The 17,270-nt window shown below is 51.9% G+C and overlaps 1 protein-coding gene across 1 annotated transcript in view; it reads right to left on the bottom strand.

Moving 5' to 3' along the window:
* Nucleotides 1–17,270, bottom strand: part of LOC126538868 (putative sodium-dependent multivitamin transporter) — a 98,563-nt gene that overhangs the window by 14,654 nt on the left and 66,639 nt on the right. The window lies entirely within an intron of this gene.

The following is a 17,270-nucleotide window of genomic DNA, read 5'->3' as shown; positions in this document are numbered from 1 at the left end:
TTCCTCGTCGTTGCGTTCGCCTCCGCTCGCTTCGCCAGCTGCGTCGCCTGGCCGATAACGTGCCGGAGAATTTAAAAACAGAGCTCGCGTGCGCCGTAACCACAGTTGAGGCGGCAGTATGGACGGCGACAATTCTGATAAGAAGGAGCAGGCCTTGAATTGACATCGGAACGAGATGAAGAGGAAACTAATCGCCCAGGAAACAGAAGAACAGCGCGCCGAACGACTGGCTAAACGCCGCAACATAGCTAGACAACCAGACTAACTTGGACTTGCAATCAAGATTAGCCAAGGCTAACCATGCTATGCCTTAGCTTTCGCTATGCTTTAGCTCGGCATAGCCGAGCTAAGCCACTGCCATTTTTTTTTAAATCCTTTTTCGTCTAACCTGACAGCTCGCAGTAAGAGGCACGAGACACGCGCCAGAGGCCACCATATATAGAAAGGCGGCCGAGGAAGATTGCGATGGCGGCTAGAGGCCTCGAGGACTCACCCCCCCCCCCCCCTCCTCGCTTATAGGAAAACAGCGGTGCAGCGCTGCCCAAGAAACAGCCTTTGATGCTGGGCGATCTTGTAGATCCGTCGTTTCAGTGGTTTTAAAATCGTTGAAAGCGGGTTTTGATGACAACGTCGCTAGGTACGCTGCTTTGACCCTGTCCGTCCCCACGACTTCTTCACGTCCGGTGAGGTCGATGGTAACAATTTTGTTTAGGCCCACTGGAGTACCTCGAAAGGGCCGTCATAGGGAGGCGTAAGAGATGGGCGGATGCCTTCAAGCCGTATGAAAACGTGGCTCGTTGTGGAAATGTCTTTGTTGACATAATCATTACTAGATGAAGACGATGCAACGCTAGCAGGGGAAGGACGCAAGCGTGCAAACAAGAAGCGCACCTGCTGAACATAGCAGTCTGGATCGGGCGTGGCAACAGCAGCTAGTGATAAAAATTGACCGGCCAACCGCAACGTGTCATAGACCAGCTCCGCAGATGTGCAGCCGAGGTCTTCCTTGAAAGAGGAGCGCACGCCTAGCAGGACGAGGGGAATCCCTTCAATGCCAGAAGACTCAGCCTGGCGGACCATGAACGCGGTTTTAACTTAATGGAGAAAGCGTTCAACCATTCCATTTGCCGATCGGTGACAAGCGGCAGTATCAATATCGCGGACGCCAATCAGACACGTGAGTTCGCGGAAGAGTTCACATTCTAACTGGCGGCCACGATCGGCCGTAACAACGCTGGGGCATCTGAAGCGCAAAATCCAGCCACTAGCAAACGCGGAAGCCACTGCGAGTGCCCTTGTGTCAGTGGGAGAAAATGTTTTGGGCCAGCAGGCATAACGGTCTATATAAGTGAGTATGTAGCAAGCACCTCCGCATGGTGGCAGCGGACCAATGATGTCGACGTGACTGTGATTGAACTTGGCGTCAGCTGGACAAAATCAGTGATTGACGACTTCGTATGTCGTGTCGTCTTGGAGCGTTCACAGTGAAGGCATTCGCGAGCCCAGCGGCCCATGTCAGGGTTCGCACTCGGCCACACAAAGTGGCAAGTAATAGGACACTAGGTGGTACGAACTCCGCGATGACTCGCGCCGTGTAACTTGCCACATACTTGACGCCGGACTCTGAATGGAACGAATAGCCGTGTTCGACCCCTTGAAACGTCGCAAATGATTGTGCCTCAATAAAATCGAAGTGGCACGTCGGACAGCGCTAATGACGTAGTAGACGACCGGAAGTCTCGAAGCTCGACGTCGGAACGCTGCGCTGTAGCAATTTCTTCAAAGTCAACTGTAGCCGTGGATATTGCGTCGATACGGAAGATCTGTGCCTTCAATGTATAGTATGTCCACGCTAAACTCGGAGATGAGATTGAGATGCCGTATCTTTCTTGCAGTATAATTGTTGTGATTAACGTGAATAGCGAAAGTCAAAGTCTTGTGGTCCCTGAGGATGTATGTGAAAGCTTTTCCCTTCCAGCAGGTATCGGAAATTCCGAACGCCCAAGTATACCGCCAGCAGCTGGCAGCCGAAAGTGCTCTAACGCGTCTACGGAGGCTTCAGATGATGTATGGGATTTTATGGCGCAAGGGCCAGGAATGGCCAAAGAGCGCCATGTCTGTGGAGTGGGTGTGCAGTGTAACTATGATTACTATGAAATTGGTGTGACGTGGCTGTAAAGGGGCCTTAAAATATACGCTCTAAAGTGCGTAAAATCTGTGTAATAAAATTATGGCGATGACGTATGACTTGTACTATGAACTATTTCGATGCACTTAAAAAGAATGATACGATAGCTAAAATATTTCAGATTAAAGGAAATGCCAGAGCACTACTGCCTCCTTAAAGCCCTTGAAACACACAAGGGCCTGGAGGCACGTGCTATGCAAAACAAATATCGCAGAGGCATCCTCTGGAGAGAGGAGGCGCTACGAATTCATGGGACTAATAACATGTACGACCACATCTCCAAGATAACGTAGCACTGTGTCTGTATTATAAAGCGGTTCTGGACCAAGGAGCATTGCAGGATGAAGAGGAATGTGCTGTCGGTATGCTAATGAAAAATGTCTCTTTCTCTCAGATTCGGCTTCCCAACACTCCAGTAGGACGTGGAGTACGGTCAGCCTCTCGCCGCATCTACCACAGGTTGGAGGTTCACTTCCGGTGAGTAGAAAGTTATGGGTGCCAAATGTGTGTCCTATCCTTAGACGACAGCATAGGACATCTGTTCGGCGCGATTTTGTAGTAGAGGGCCAGAATCCTAACTGTGGCTTTATCAGGTGGAGCTTATTATCCGTTTCCGCGTCCCACATGTGTTGCCAGTGGGCTCGCAGCTTCCTTCGCAAGAAAGGCCTCAGATCTGTGACAGGCACCTCAGCGGTAGGGTTAGCGGCTCGCGATGCGATCGACGTGGCCATCTAGTCCGCCAGAACGTTGCCTTCAATTCCCCTATGGCCAGGTACCCAGCATATTATGATATGCTGCTTGAATGAGTACGCTTTACACAAGACAGAATAGAGCTCATTAAATACGGGATTTTTATGTTTGCTGGATGTCATTAAGGCCTTCACGACGCTTAGGGAGTCTGTATAGATCGCTGCTTTTGTAAGTTTCGATTTTCTTATATGCTTCACAGCAGAGAGTAGTGCGTAGGCCTCGGCCGTAAATATGCTTGTTTCCGGATGCAGTACGTCGGATTCCGAGAAGGATGGGCCGACGGCTGCATAGGATACCCCGGCATTTGACTTCGAAGCGTCTGTGTAGAACTCTGCACAGGAATGCTTGTGCTGGAGTTCTAGGAAATGCATTCTGATTTCGGCCTCAGGAGCGTGCTTTGTAACTTCAATGAAAGATGTGTCGCATTGTATCAGCTGCCACTCCCAAGAAGGTAGCAGCTTGGCTGGATGCATTAGGCGAAGCTCGAGGAGTGGAACATGCATTTCTTCACTAAGTTCCCTAACACGCCGCGAGAAAGGCTGTCTTACGGAGGGACGATTGTGAAAGAGTGTAGCATATGTCGTATCGTTGATGGTATTAAAACACGGATGTTGAGGATTAGAGTGGACTTTCAAAAAATATGTTTGGCTGATGTATGTTCTCTGCAGATGAAGTGACCACTCATTTGATTCTGCATATAAGCTTTCAATAGGACTTGTTCTGAAAGCTCCAATGGCCAGTCGGATTCCTAGATGGTGGACCGGATCTAGCATCTTTAGCGCGCTCGGGGCTGCAGAATGATAGATCACGGCACCGTAGTCCAACCGTGAACGGATGAGGCTCTTGTAAAGATTCATTAGACATTTCCTGTCGCTGCCCCATGTTGTGTGGGATAACACTTTGAGTAAGTTCATTGTTTTTAAGCATTTGACCTTGAGGTACTTTATGTGTGGAATAAAAGTTAATTTCGAATCAAGTATGATGCTTCAGAACTTGTGTTCTTTCTTCACAGGAATTCGCTGACCATTCATTTCGATACTAGGTTCTGCAATGAGCCCTCTCTTTCTTGTGAAAAGCACACAAGAACTTTTGTTGGGGTTAACTTTAAATCCGTTTTCTTCTGCCCATTCGGACACTTTGTTCAAGCCCTGTTGAGCTTGCCTCTCACATACAGTAAGGTTGCAGGATTTGAAGCCTATCTGTATGTCGTCTACGTAAACAGAATAAAAAATGGCTGGCGGTAATGAAGCACGAAGGGTGTTCATTTTCACGATGAAGAGCGTGCAGCTAAGTACACCTCCTTGAGGTACACCAGTTTCCTGTATAAAAGGTCGCGACAATACATTGCCGACTTTCACGCTGAATGTGCGGTTGGACAAATAGCTTTCTATTAGGACGAGCATATTGCCACGGATGCCAATTCCCGACAAGTCTCTCAAGATTCCATAGCGCCACGTAGAGTCGTACGCCTTCTCCATATCGAGGAATACGGATAGGAAATATTGTTTATGTAGAAACACGTCGCGAATGTTTCCCTCAATGCGCACAAGGTGATCGGTTGTGGACCGCCCTTCTCTGAAGCCACACTGGAAGGGATCGAAGATATTGTTGAGTTCAAGGAAATGCACAAGTCTGCGGTTAACCATTTTTTCAAGAAGCTTACACAGACAATTTGTAAGAGCTATCGGACGGTAACTTGCCGCCAAGGAAGGGTCCTTACCCTGCTTAAGAACAGGGACCACAATCACATCTTTCCATGTGGATGGGAGGTATCCCGTAGCTCAAATAGCGTTGAAAAGCGTGAGTAGTGTAAGCTTGGTGTCAGTGTGTAAGTTTCTGATCATTTCGTACATGACTCTATCAGGTCCCGGTGCAGAGCTTTTGCATGTGGTGTTGGAATCTCGGCGCTGACGCCCGTTGTTGCAAATTGGTCGCAAGCCCCAAGGGTAGCGTTGGCCTGGCGGCCTGGGGCACAACTGGAAGCATCCGAAGGTCCCGGCAAAGCACGAGTCGACTGGTAACAGAACAACTTGTTTATTTTAACATCGCAAAAGAGCGGGCGGTCAGGTCGACCGAAGTGGAGAGACGGGAGAGCACGTAACTCAACGGGAGAAATCGGAGCCTCTCTCGGCGTCCGGGGGCAGCTGCTTTTATAGTCTCGGAGTCGAGGGCAAGAGGGAACGCCTGATAGAGGCCCACGTGACGCGCGGCACGGACAGGCTGAGAGACACGTTGGGACGAGTGTAGTGACGCATCCGCCGGCCCGGCGCCGGTCAGACCTCCTCGCTTCACACTTGGGGAGCTCCTCTCCCCGGCTGCCGCGCTTTGACAAGCGTGGGCACCAACATGCACACACACACACACGCACACTTGAAGACACGTGGCATTGAAACATGCCTGGACGCGCTTGGCGGGGAGGCGTATCGGCGGCGGTGAACGGGCCAAAATGTCCGCCGCTTTGAACGAAGCCCCGGCGTCCGTAGCATCCGCGCTGGCTATACCGCGCGTCGTAGGCGAAACGTAACAGACCGCCCCGCCGGGGGAAGGAGATCCCGGTCAGGGGACTGCATCCGCTGTCCGGAGGGATGTCGCTCGATGATGCTCATAATCGAAGTCGGGTGTCTGTCGGCGTTTCTTGAGCGCAGCGCACAGAGAAGGCCTCGTTCTCTCGTTCAGGTTCACACAGGACACTGCAAAGTGACTTCGGGAGAGTTGACATTTTTGTTCTCGTTCCCGGCAAGCGTTAGAACTACGCCGAAACTCAACCGCTCAGTGAGCAAGCACGAAACAACCCTCACTAAGTCCTGCCAGGCTCTTTCCCCTTTTATACTACTGCCTAGTTCCTTACAGTAGTCTAGCAGCACTCAGAACGCGTCCACAAATTGGAAAATTGCACTAGAAAGCACGTCATCACTTTGAAACACTACACAAAAGCAATATGTTAAAAATCCTGCCTCAGGAAGAAAAACAACAGTAACAAATAACTTTGAGGCTGATTCTTACGTTAGGGGCTTCGACTTAAGCCATCGGCGTTACCGTTGAGACTCCCCTTTTTGTAACGCACCTCAAAGGAATATTGTTGTAAAGCGAGGCTCCAGCGCAGGAGGCGGCCATTTTTGGGAGAGATGGTCTGCAGCCATTGGAGAGGGCAGTGATCCGTCTCAATGATAAACCTCGAGCCAGCTAGGTAGCATGACAATTTCTGAACGGTCCACACGATACACGCACACTCTTTCTCGGTGGCGCTGTACGCCTGCTCACGACTGGTCAGCTTACGGCTAGCATACAGGACGGGGTGTTCTACTTCTCCATTTTCCCGTTGGCACAGTACAACGCCCATGCCTCGCTCACTAGCATCGCACTGAACAACGAACCCTTTTGTGTAGTCGGGCGATCGTAGCACAGGCTGGCTTGTTAGGGCGCTCTTTAGGGCGCTAAAAGCTCTTTCCTTTGTCTCGTCACAGACGACTGTTTGGGGCTCTGTTTTTCTTAGAGCATCCGTCAGGGGAGCCGCGATATCAGAGTACCTGGGGATGTACCTCTGATAGTAGCCGGCGACACCTAAGAACGACCGAATATCGGTCTTCGTGCGCGGTTGCGGCAAGTCTCGCACAGCGGCCACCTTTATTTCAGAGGGGCGGCGACGACCCCGACCAATCACGTGACCGAGGTAGACAACCTCGGCCTGTGCTAACTGGCACTTGGGAGCCTTGACTGTCAAGCCCGCTTCGCGCAGGCGGGTTAGCACTGCCCGCAAGTGTGCCATATGCTCAGACCAGGATGCGGAGAATATCGCTACGTCGTCTAAATACGGTAAAGCGAATTCTTGCTGTCCCCGCAACACTTTATCCATGAGGCTTGAAAAGCAGTATGGCGCGTTCTTCAAACCAAAACTCAAAACTTTAGGACGGAATGTCCCCATTGGTGAAATGAACGCCGCATACCTACTAGCCTCTTCTGTAAGTGGAACCTGCCAATAACCCCTGACAAGATCTAGGGTGGAAATAAACTGAGCGCTACTAACTTTCTCAAGGCGCTCCTCGATGTTAGGGATCGGATAAATTTGATCCTTAGTGATGGAATTAAGCCTGCGGTAGTCGACGCAAGGACGAGGGGAGGTATAATCACTCTCACCCGCCTCAATAACACCGAGCTGTAGCATTTTCTTTACCTCAGCCTCCATAATATCGCTCTGGCGGGGTGACACCCGGTACGCCTTGGATCGTACTGGCTCTGGGGAGGTAAGTTCTATGTCATGCGTAAGGACAGAAGTCCTACCAGGCCTCTCAGAGAAAAGGCCTTGAAACTCTTGTAAGAGCTGGTGTAGTTCGGTTTTCTGCTCAGGCGACAGCGATGCTTTACTGATTAAGTCACTAATGACTTGATCGGTGTCTTTCCTGTTCGTCACTGAGCCTAGTCCCGGAAGCTCGACCGGAAGCTCTTCGGGAACGTTTACCATCATGCACACCACTGCTTCCCGTTGTTTATAGGGTTTGAGCAGATTACAGTGGTAAACTTGCTGTGCTTTCCGCTTTCCTGGCAGACTCACCACGTAGTTAACGTCCGACAGTTTTTGAACAATCCGTGCTGGGCCCTCCCACTGCACGTCGAGTTTGTTCTTTAGCGACGTGCGCAATATCATGACCTCATCGCCCACCTCAAAACGACGGGCCCTGGCTGTCCGATCATAATAAACCTTGGCCTTCTGCTGGGCCTTTGCCATTGCTTCACCTGACAACTCCTGTGCCCTTCTTAAGCGTTCGAGGAGCCTAAGCACGTACTCCACCACGACTGGGTCGTCGCCCCTGCCTTCCCACGATTCTCGAAGCATGCGAAGCGGAGATCGCAGCGAGCGACCGTACACCAGCTCAGCTGGCGAAAACCCCGTAGCCGCATGCGGCGCGGTCCGTAATGCAAACATCACCCCAGGCAGACACAGCTCCCAGTCAGTTTGATGTTCAAAACACAATGCTCTCAACACGCGCTTCATGACGGAGTGGAGCTTCTCAACGGAATTCGACTGGGGGTGGTGCACTGAGCTGTGCAACAGCTTTACCCCGAACCTTTCGAGAAAGGCTGTCGTCAAAGCGCTAGTAAACACTGTGCCCTGATCTGATTGGATTTCCGCAGGAAAACCAACTCGCGCAAATGTGGACAGTAGTGCATTGACTATCTCAAGTGAGCTGAGTTCTTTAAGCGGCACAGCTTCAGGGAACTTTGTCGCTGGGCAGATCACAGTCAAAATGTGTCTGTACCCCGTGGCTGTTACCGGCAGAGGTCCCACTGTATCAATAACGAGCCGTCTAGAAGGCTCCGTAATGATAGGTACCAACTTCAACGGCGCCCTCGATTTGTCCCCTGGTTTGCCCACCCGCTGAGAGGTGTCACATGTCTTCACAAAGTGGTCTGCGTCCCGAAAACACCCTGGCCAATAGTACTCTTGCAAGAGACGGTCCTTAGTTTTCTTAACTCCTAGGTGTCCGGACCACGAGCCCCCATGCGACAAGCGCAACAGATCCTGACGATAGCATTGAGGCACGATCAGCTGATCGAACTCCACTCCCCTGCGGTCTAGATACTTCCGGTACAGGACCCCACCTCTTTCCATAAAGCGAGCATTTTTCTTGGCGATACCTTCCTTGACAATGCAGCGTATGTTTTCTAGGCTGCCATCCTTCTTTTGCTCGGCTATCAAAGCCGACCGACTGACTTTTAGCAACCTATTAAGTCCGTCTGACGTAGGCGTGATGAGCAAATCTGCAGATAGCTCTTCTAACTTTCCCGCATCGGGAATTTCCTCTCCAGTATCTGGTGCCTTTAACGCTACAGGCTGAATTTTATTCAGTTCGGGCGTGCTCTGAATATCAGCTTGCTGCGCCTCTGACCCTTTCTCATCGTTCGACAACGTCGGCCCCGCAACTACCGCCTTTGCAGCGAGTTCCCGAACCTTCGATCTGGTTAAGGCCTGAACGCTAGCCTCACCAAACAAAAGCCCCTTCTCGCGCAGGAGGTGATCGGACCTGTTCGAAAATAGGTACGGGTACTGGGGGGGCAGCATAGATGACACTGCGGCCTCCGTCTCAAGCGCTCCGAAAGGTCCTTCAATAAGCACTTTTTCTGCGGGCAGACACACGCTATGAGCTTCCACGGCTTGCTTGATCCATGCGCACTCGCCTGTGAACATATCGGGTTCTACGTAAGAGGGGTGAACTACATCCATCGTAGCTGCGGAATCGCGAAGCACTCGGCACTCTTTCCCGTTCACGAGGAGGTCTCGCATGTAAGGCTCGAGAAGCTTCATGTTCTCGTCAGTGCTGCATAATGACAAAAACACGACTTTTGTTTTTGTTTCTGGACACTGCGCCGAAAAGTGACCCGTCTTCTGGCACGTATAACAAACGCGCGCTTGCCTCGTCTCGAACCGCTTTCTGCGTTCGGCTTCGGTTGCCGCCGTCTCCTTACGTTCGGTCGGACTGCTTTCATTCGCATCCGCACTACGTGTGTCCCCCTTTGCTCTCATGGGCGTGAACTTCGGCCTCTCAAACTTGGAGCCAAATTCACCCTTTTGACCCTCCTTAGCTCCGCGAGCCCGACGCGTCACAAACTCCTCGGCTAGCTCAGCGGCTCTAGCCACTGTACTAACGTCTGGCCTATCCAAGACCCAGTACCGCACGTTCCCAGGTAACCGACTATAAAACTGTTCTAGCCCGAAACACTGCAGAACTTTCTCGTGGTCACCAAACGCTTTCTCTTCTTTGAGCCACTCCTGCATGTTTGACATAAGCCTGTAGGCAAACTCTGTATATGACTCACTTCTGCCTTTCTCATTTTCCCGAAACTTCCGACGGAACGCCTCCGCTGACTGCCTGTACTTTTTTAGCAGACTCGATTTCACTTGGTCGAAATCCTCTGCCTCCTCTCTCTTCAAGCGAGCGACTACGTCGGCCGCCTCGCCGGGTAGCAAAGTGAGCAAGCGCTGTGGCCACGTTTCCCGAGAGAACCCCTGCTTCTCGCACGTCCGCTCAAAGTTCACCAGGAACAAACGAATGTCCTCTCCAAGCTTAAACGGCCGCATCAGGTCAGTCATTTTTAACGATACTCGTTCTCCTGCACCGTGTGCCTGACTTCCATTACGAGCGCGTTCCATCTCTATCTCGAGACGCTTCATTTCCAAAGCGTATTGACGGTCGCGCTCATCTTTCTGTTCTTTAGGTTCGCGCTCCTGTTTCTCTTTTTGCTCTTGAAGTTCGCGCTCCTGTTTCTCTTTTTGCTCTTTAAGTTCGCGCTCCTGTCTTTTTGCCGTCTCCCTCTCCTCAATGGTCTCAAGGCATTCCGACAGCTGGTCATCCTCAGCTTCTAACTCAAGAATAGCCCTTAGCAGTTCTGGTTTTCTGAGTTTGTCTGAGACATCCAGACCCAACTCTCTTGCAAGCTCCAGCAATTTCGGTTTGCGCAACGACTTCAAATCCATGGCTGCTCTGAATGCTGCTTTCTCTATTGCCTACTATTGTCTTGCCGCAAACTAACCCGGCAGCAACGACAACCACAATTACCAGCTCTGTTTCTGACACTAACAAAAGCCTGGCAAAACTCAGAAGAAGAAAGTCCCGCACTCACCAAACCTCGCAGCCAAGAATTCAGCGCAGTCGTTCCGCTGCAGGCAACCAGTCATCACACAGGGCTCGTTGCACTGCTCCCGGATGGTCGTTGTGCTGCTCAGCATACAGTCAACCGCATATCTTCGCTGCTGGCCTCCGTTGTCGCGATCTCACCTCTACCAGCCAGTTGTTGGAATCTCGGCGCTGACGCCCGTTGTTGCAAATGGGTCGCAAGCCCCAAGGGTAGCGTTGGCCTGGCGGCCTGGGGCACAACTGGAAGCATCCGAAGGTCCCGGCAAAGCACGAGTCGACTGGTAACAGAGCAACTTGCTTATTTTAACATCGCAAAAGAGCGGGCGGTCAGGTCGACCGAAGTGGAGAGACGGGAGAGCACGTAACTCAACGGAAGAAATCGGAGCCTCTCTCGGCGTCCGGGGGCAGCTGCTTTTATAGTCTCGGAGTCGAGGGCAAGAGGGAACGCCTGATAGAGGCCCACGTGACGCGCGGCACGGACAGGCTGAGAGACACGTTGGGACGAGTGTAGTGACGCATCCACCGGCCCGGCGCCGGTCAGACCTCCTCGCTTCACACTTGGGGAGCTCCTCTCCCCGGCTGCCGCGCTTTGACAAGCGTGGGCACCAACATGCACACACACACACACGCACACTTGAAGACACGTGGCATTGAAACATGCCTGGACGCGCTTGGCGGGGAGGCGTATCGGCGGCGCTGAACGGGCCAAAATGTCCGCCGCTTTGAACGAAGCCCCGGCGTCCGTTGCATCCGCGCCGGCTATACCGCGCGTCGTAGGCGAAACGTAACAGTGGTCAAGGCAGCTCTCAACTCAGCAATACTGAACGGCCGGTTATAAGGTTCATTCTGTCTGGAGTTTCGTATTATTGGCTTACATTCTTCTATTTGTTTGTATTTCAAAAAGGATTGCGAATAATGGTTTGAACTCGACACGCTCTCAAGGTGTTCTCCAAGTGAGTCTGCCTGATCTTTCAGTGTTTCACCTTGTGTGTTCACCAAAGGAAGTGAATATGTTTGTCGCCCTTTTATCCTATTAACCCTGTTCCAGGCTTTGGCCTCATCTGTATAGGAGTTGATACCGGATAAAAACTTCTGCCAACTCTCTCTTCTGGCCTGTCGGCGGATTCGCCTGCCTTGGGATTTTACTTTTTTAAAACTGATAAGATTCTCCGCAGTAGGGGAGGCGCGTAGCAACCCCCACGCTCTGTTTTGTTTCTTACGAGCGATCCTACAATCGTCGTTCCACCACGGGACACGCCGTTTGCATGCCAATCCATTTACTTGTGATATACATTTAGCTGCGGCATCTATTATGAAGGCTGTAAAATATTCCACGGCAGCATCAATTCCTAACGAGGACATGTCATCCCATGAAATACTACTTAGAGTTCGGAATTTCTCCCAGTCTGCTGTATCAATCTTCCACCTAGGAGCTTGTGGAGGAAATTCATTTTCTTTAGATGTTCTCAGCAATACGGGGAAGTGATCGCTCCCGTAACGATTGCTCGTAACTTCCCATTCGAGTTCGAGCAGTAAAGAGGCGGAAACTATACTAAGATCTATTGACGAAAAGGTTCTGTTCGCAAGAGAGTAATATGTGGGTTCTTTCTTATTTAGAAGGCACGCTCCAGAAGAGTAAAGAAACTGTTCAACGAGACGACCTCGCGCATCGATACGAGAGTCTCCCCACAAGGTGCTGTGTGCATTGAAATCGCCAAGAACAACATAAGGTTCTGGCAATTCATCTATGAAGGACTGAAATTCATGTTTGCTTAGTTTGTAGTGTGGGGGTATATAAATCGAGCAAATAGTGATAAGTTTGTTTAGCAAAACTATTCGAACCGCCACTGCTTCAAGGGCCGTTCGTAGCTGTAAATGTTGACATGCTATGCTCTTTTGGATTACAATCGCAACACCTCCCGATGATGCGATTGCATCATCGCGATCTTTGCGAAAAGTAACATGCTGTCGGAGGAAGTTTGTGTGTTGTGTTTTTAGGTGTGTTTCCTGTAGACACAGCACTTTTGGATTGTGTTTGTGTATAATCTCTTGCACATCATCAAGGTTCCTAAGAAGACCTCTAACATTCCATTGAATGATTTGTGTATCCATGTTGAAAGTAGATAAGTGCTGTGTGTACGGAAAGGGAGGTGATGCCTTAGGTTACAGAGCTCTTTCGAGGCCCTGTAACGGGGGTTCTGGCCTTTCTGGAGCGTTCGAGGGAGCCTCGCCGCTCCTTAGGCGTTTGGTGCGCCTTGAGGACCGGTGTAGTGTCCATTGCCTCTTGTGAGGCGCCGGACACGTGCTCTTGCGAGCGAGAAGTTACAAGAGAGAGTCCTGCCTTGGAGGGCAAGACCCCTGCACCCACCAACCCGGAGGTCGATGGGGCACCCTGCGGGATTTGGCTGCGCCGGCTGTTGCCAGCGCTGGAAGGGGCCGGGGAGGTTGGGACAGCCTCGGCGGCGGCCACCTTCGGGGTCGATGGTCCCTCATTCTGGGTCGACGGAGCAGCGCTAGCTGCAACCGCCGCGGGGGCAGATGGCGTAACTGCCGACTCACTGCCTGTGGGTCGGACAGCCGCCGGAGGCCGTTGTGACGCTGCCCCCTGACGCGCCACATCGGCAAAGGTTTTCTTGGGCAGGTACGATACCCGCCTGCGTGCCTCCTTGAAACTTATATTTTCCATTACTTTAACTGTTACAATTTCCTTTTCTTTTTTCCAGGATGGGCACGCCCGCGAGTACGCGGCGTGCTCCCCATCACAGTTTACACAATGGAGAGCATTCTCACAAGCTTCAGATGTGTGTTCGTGGGCACTGCATTTTGCACATGTTTGGCGGCCTCGGCAGCTCTGCGAGCTGTGGCCGAAGCGCTGGCATTTGAAACATCGGAGTGGGTTTGGCACGTAGGGCCTGACACGGAGCTTGATGTACCCGGCCTCGATTGATTCGGGCAAGATACTTGATCCAAAAGTAATTATTAGGTGCTTCGTCTGAATCTCTTTTCCATCCCGCCTCATCTTAATTCTTCTGACATTGATTACATTTTGTTCGCTGAAGCCCTCCAGTAGTTCCGCTTCAGTCAGCTCAAGCAAGTCATCATCTGACACAACACCACGGGTGGTGTTCATTGTACGGTGCGGGGTTACTGTTATGGGGGTCTCTCCAAATGACACTAGTTGCGGTAGTTTCTCATACTGTTTTACATCGCGGAGCTCCAAGAGGAGGTCGCCGCTTGCCATCCTCGACACCTTGTAACCTGGACCAAAAATATCAGTTAGGGACTTTGAAACAAGGAATGGTGAGATGTTTCGCACTGCTTTGTTTGGCTTTTCGGAATGAATAACATGGAAGCGGGGAAAGTTCTGGGTTTGGCGTCCAAAAAAGTTGAAGACATCTTCGGTGCGCCCTCGTTTCTGAGGGCGATCAGGAAGTTTGGAGAAGGAAGTTTTCATGAAAGTATATAGAAATTCGGTAACAGCGCCGACCGCCCACCACGGAGCCCAACGAGGGGACGCGGCAGAGCTTGCATGCAAGTCTGCACGACGCCAGTCGTACGCCGCCACTATAACCGAATATGGTGTACCCAAGGTTGGATAGCCACACAGGGTTAACCCTTGCTGCCAGGAGAAAGGAAGTAAAAAGAAGAGAGAAGGAGACAGGAAAGGTCAAAAAGTAGGAGATAAAGACGAAGATTCGAGGAGGGAGAGACAGGAAAAGGCGACTGCCGTTGTCCTCCAGGTGGGTCAGCCTGGAGGTGCCGTCTATGTGAAGCCGAGGCCGAAGAGGTGTGTTGCCTCCTCCCAGCGTCGGCTCAACCCCCAGGATCCCCTTTTCCCGAGACACGGCTAAGCCGCGCACGGCTACACGCGGAAGGGTCCAACCCTCGTGTGCTCGGGTACGTGGTGTCGCAACACACCAAACGCCTGCTTACGCAGACGCCCCTGCGGGGTACGGAGGCTTCAGCTTCTGGGAGAAAGCCCGACTGGGCACCAGGAGTTCCGCTGGAACTGTTGTAAAACGGCACCGACAGCCGCACTAGATGCATCGGTGATAAGACGCATTTGTGCAACGTGTAGAGGATGCACCAGCAATGTGGAATCTGCCAATGCGTTTTGGCAGATGGGAAGGACTCTTCAGCGTCGGGCGTCCAGTACACTGAAACGGACGGAGCTTTAATGGACTAGAGAAGTTAAGACACTGGTATAATAATTCGGGCGATGCTGGGAAAAAAACTGCGGTGGAAGTTGAGCAGCTCAAACAACTCACTAACGTTACACAGTGACGTTGCACGAGGGAAATCGCGCAAGGATTGAGCTTTCTTTTCCAACGATTTGATTTCTTCAGGAGTCAAGCGGTGTTAGGGGAACTCAATGTCATGGACATGAAAGACGCACTTTGCGGCGTTGATGAGAAGGCCGTATTCCCGGAGCCGAGAAAACAGCAGGCGTAAATGGTTGCTATGTTGCTCGGGGGAAGTACTAGGGACCAGGAGGTCATCAAAATATGCAAAGACGAACCGGAGTCCCCGGGTGACTACGTTGATAATCCTTTGGAACGTCTGAGCAGCGTTTCTCAGCACCAATAACATGCGGACATACTCGAAAAGCCCCAATGGTGTCGCAATTGCAGTGTTGGGCATGTCCTATGGCTCGACAGAGATTTGATGGTAAGTCTTCACTAAATCTTTCTTAATGAATATTACCGTTCCAACTAGGTTGGCTGCGAAGTCATGAATGTGAGGGAGTGGATAGCGATCAGGGACGGTGCGTGCGTTGAGCGCACGGTAGACGTCGCATGGGCGCAAATCGCCTGAATTACCCTTTGGTACCACGTGGATAGCTGAAAGCCAACTGGTCGCCGAAAGACGTATAATACACAGTTGCAGCATGTGGTCGAATTCCCTCCTTGATATGCCAAGGCGGTCACAAGCAAGGCGTCTACGGTAGAACACTGGTGGTCATGTGGTGATAACATGATGCGTGACATTGTAACATACTGGCAGCTTAAGATTGGAAAGTTTCGTGATGGCTGGGAACGAGAGGGTTGCAATGTGAGCTTGTTGGTAAAGTATCTTCAAGGGTTGTACGGCAGCGCGATTAAAAGACGGGACACACACAACAATGGACACACACAACGCTGTGTGTGTCCATTTGTGTCTTCTTTTGTCCCGTATTTTAATCGCGCTACCGTACACCCCTTGAAGATGGCTGGGAAGTCTGACAGAATTGAGGCGAACGCAGATGAAGGTATCTGGGGCACCCTTATAGTACTTGATGTCATAGGGGCGAGGATGCCTTGTAGAGACAGTCTAGTCGTGTACACAAAGCGGTGAGCGCGGAGATCAACACTAAGAGCAAAGTATATAAGAAAATCCGCGCCCAATATAGCCTTGCCTACGTCTGCAACAATGAACACCCATCGGAATGTGCGACGGATGCCCATGTCGATGATAAAGGACCACTTTCCATATGTGTTGATAGAAGAGCTGCTGGCTGCTTGAAGATGCGCAGTTTGTTAGACATACTGCCGGTTTAATCGCACAGCAGGAACGACGCTGACCTCTGCACCTGTGTTCATGAGAAATCATTGCCCCGATATCCTGTCAGTGGCGCAGAACAGGCTGCTTGCTCTAAGGCAAGAGTCACTGGCCGCCACCAGTGATTGTAGTGCTTTCCTGCCAGCTGCAAGGCGAGCGGCAATGACGCACGCTTTCACCGAATTTGTTGTGATACCAGCAGTATGCGCCGCGACGAGGCTGTTACGTTTCGCCTACAACGCGCGGTAATGCCGGCGCGGATGCAACGGACGCCGGGGCTTCGTTCAAAGCGGCGGACATTTTGGCCCGTTCGACGCCGCCGCAACGCTTCCCCGCCAAGCGTGTCCAGGCGTGTTTCAGTGCCACGTGTCTTCGTGTGTGCGTGTGTGTGTGTGTGCCCTCGCTTGTCAAAGCGCGGCAGCCGGGGAGCGGAGTTCCCCGAATGAGGAGCCTGGAGGTCTCTCGGCTCAACCGTTCGCGCCGTCGTGTGGGCGGGTTGGCGATGCGTCACTGCACTCGGTTCAGCAGGTCTCTCGGCTCGACCGTGCGCGCCGTCGTGGGCTCATGCTCCGCCGTCCCGTGACCTTCATCCCGTGACCTTCATCCCGTGACCTTCCCTTTTGGACCGCGACGCCGAGAGTATAAGAGCAGCTGCCCCCGGACGCCAGGAGAGAGGCTCCGATTTGTACTGTTGAGTTACGTGCTCTCCCGTCTCTCCACTTCGGTCGACCTGACCGGCCGCTCTTTTGCTATGTTAGAATAAACAAGTTGTTCTGTTACCAGTCTTCTCATGCTTTGCCGGGACCTCCAGATGCTTCCAGTGCCCCAGGCCGCCAGGCCAACGCTACCCTTGGGGCTTGCGACCCATTGGCAATAACGGGCGTCAGCACCGAGACCCCAACAACTCGTGCCAGCGGTGCGATTCCAACATCTGGTGGCAGCGGTGGGATCGCGACAACGGAGGCCAGCAGCGAAGAGATGCGGTTGACTGTATGCTGAGCAGCACAACGACCATCCGGGAGCAGTGCAACGAGCCCTGTGTGATGACTGGTTGCCTGCAGCGGAACGACTGCGCTGAATTCTTGGCTGCGAGGTTTGGTGAGTGCGGGACTTTCTTCTTCTGAGTTTTGCCAGGCTTTTGTTAGTGTTAGAAACAGAGCTGG

The sequence above is a fragment of the Dermacentor andersoni genome, chromosome 8 (genome assembly GCF_023375885.2).
Source record: "Dermacentor andersoni chromosome 8, qqDerAnde1_hic_scaffold, whole genome shotgun sequence".
Lineage (NCBI taxonomy): Eukaryota > Metazoa > Arthropoda > Arachnida > Ixodida > Ixodidae > Dermacentor > Dermacentor andersoni.
Note: the sequence above shows the minus strand (reverse complement) of the source record. Positions and strands in the feature narration are given on the sequence as shown.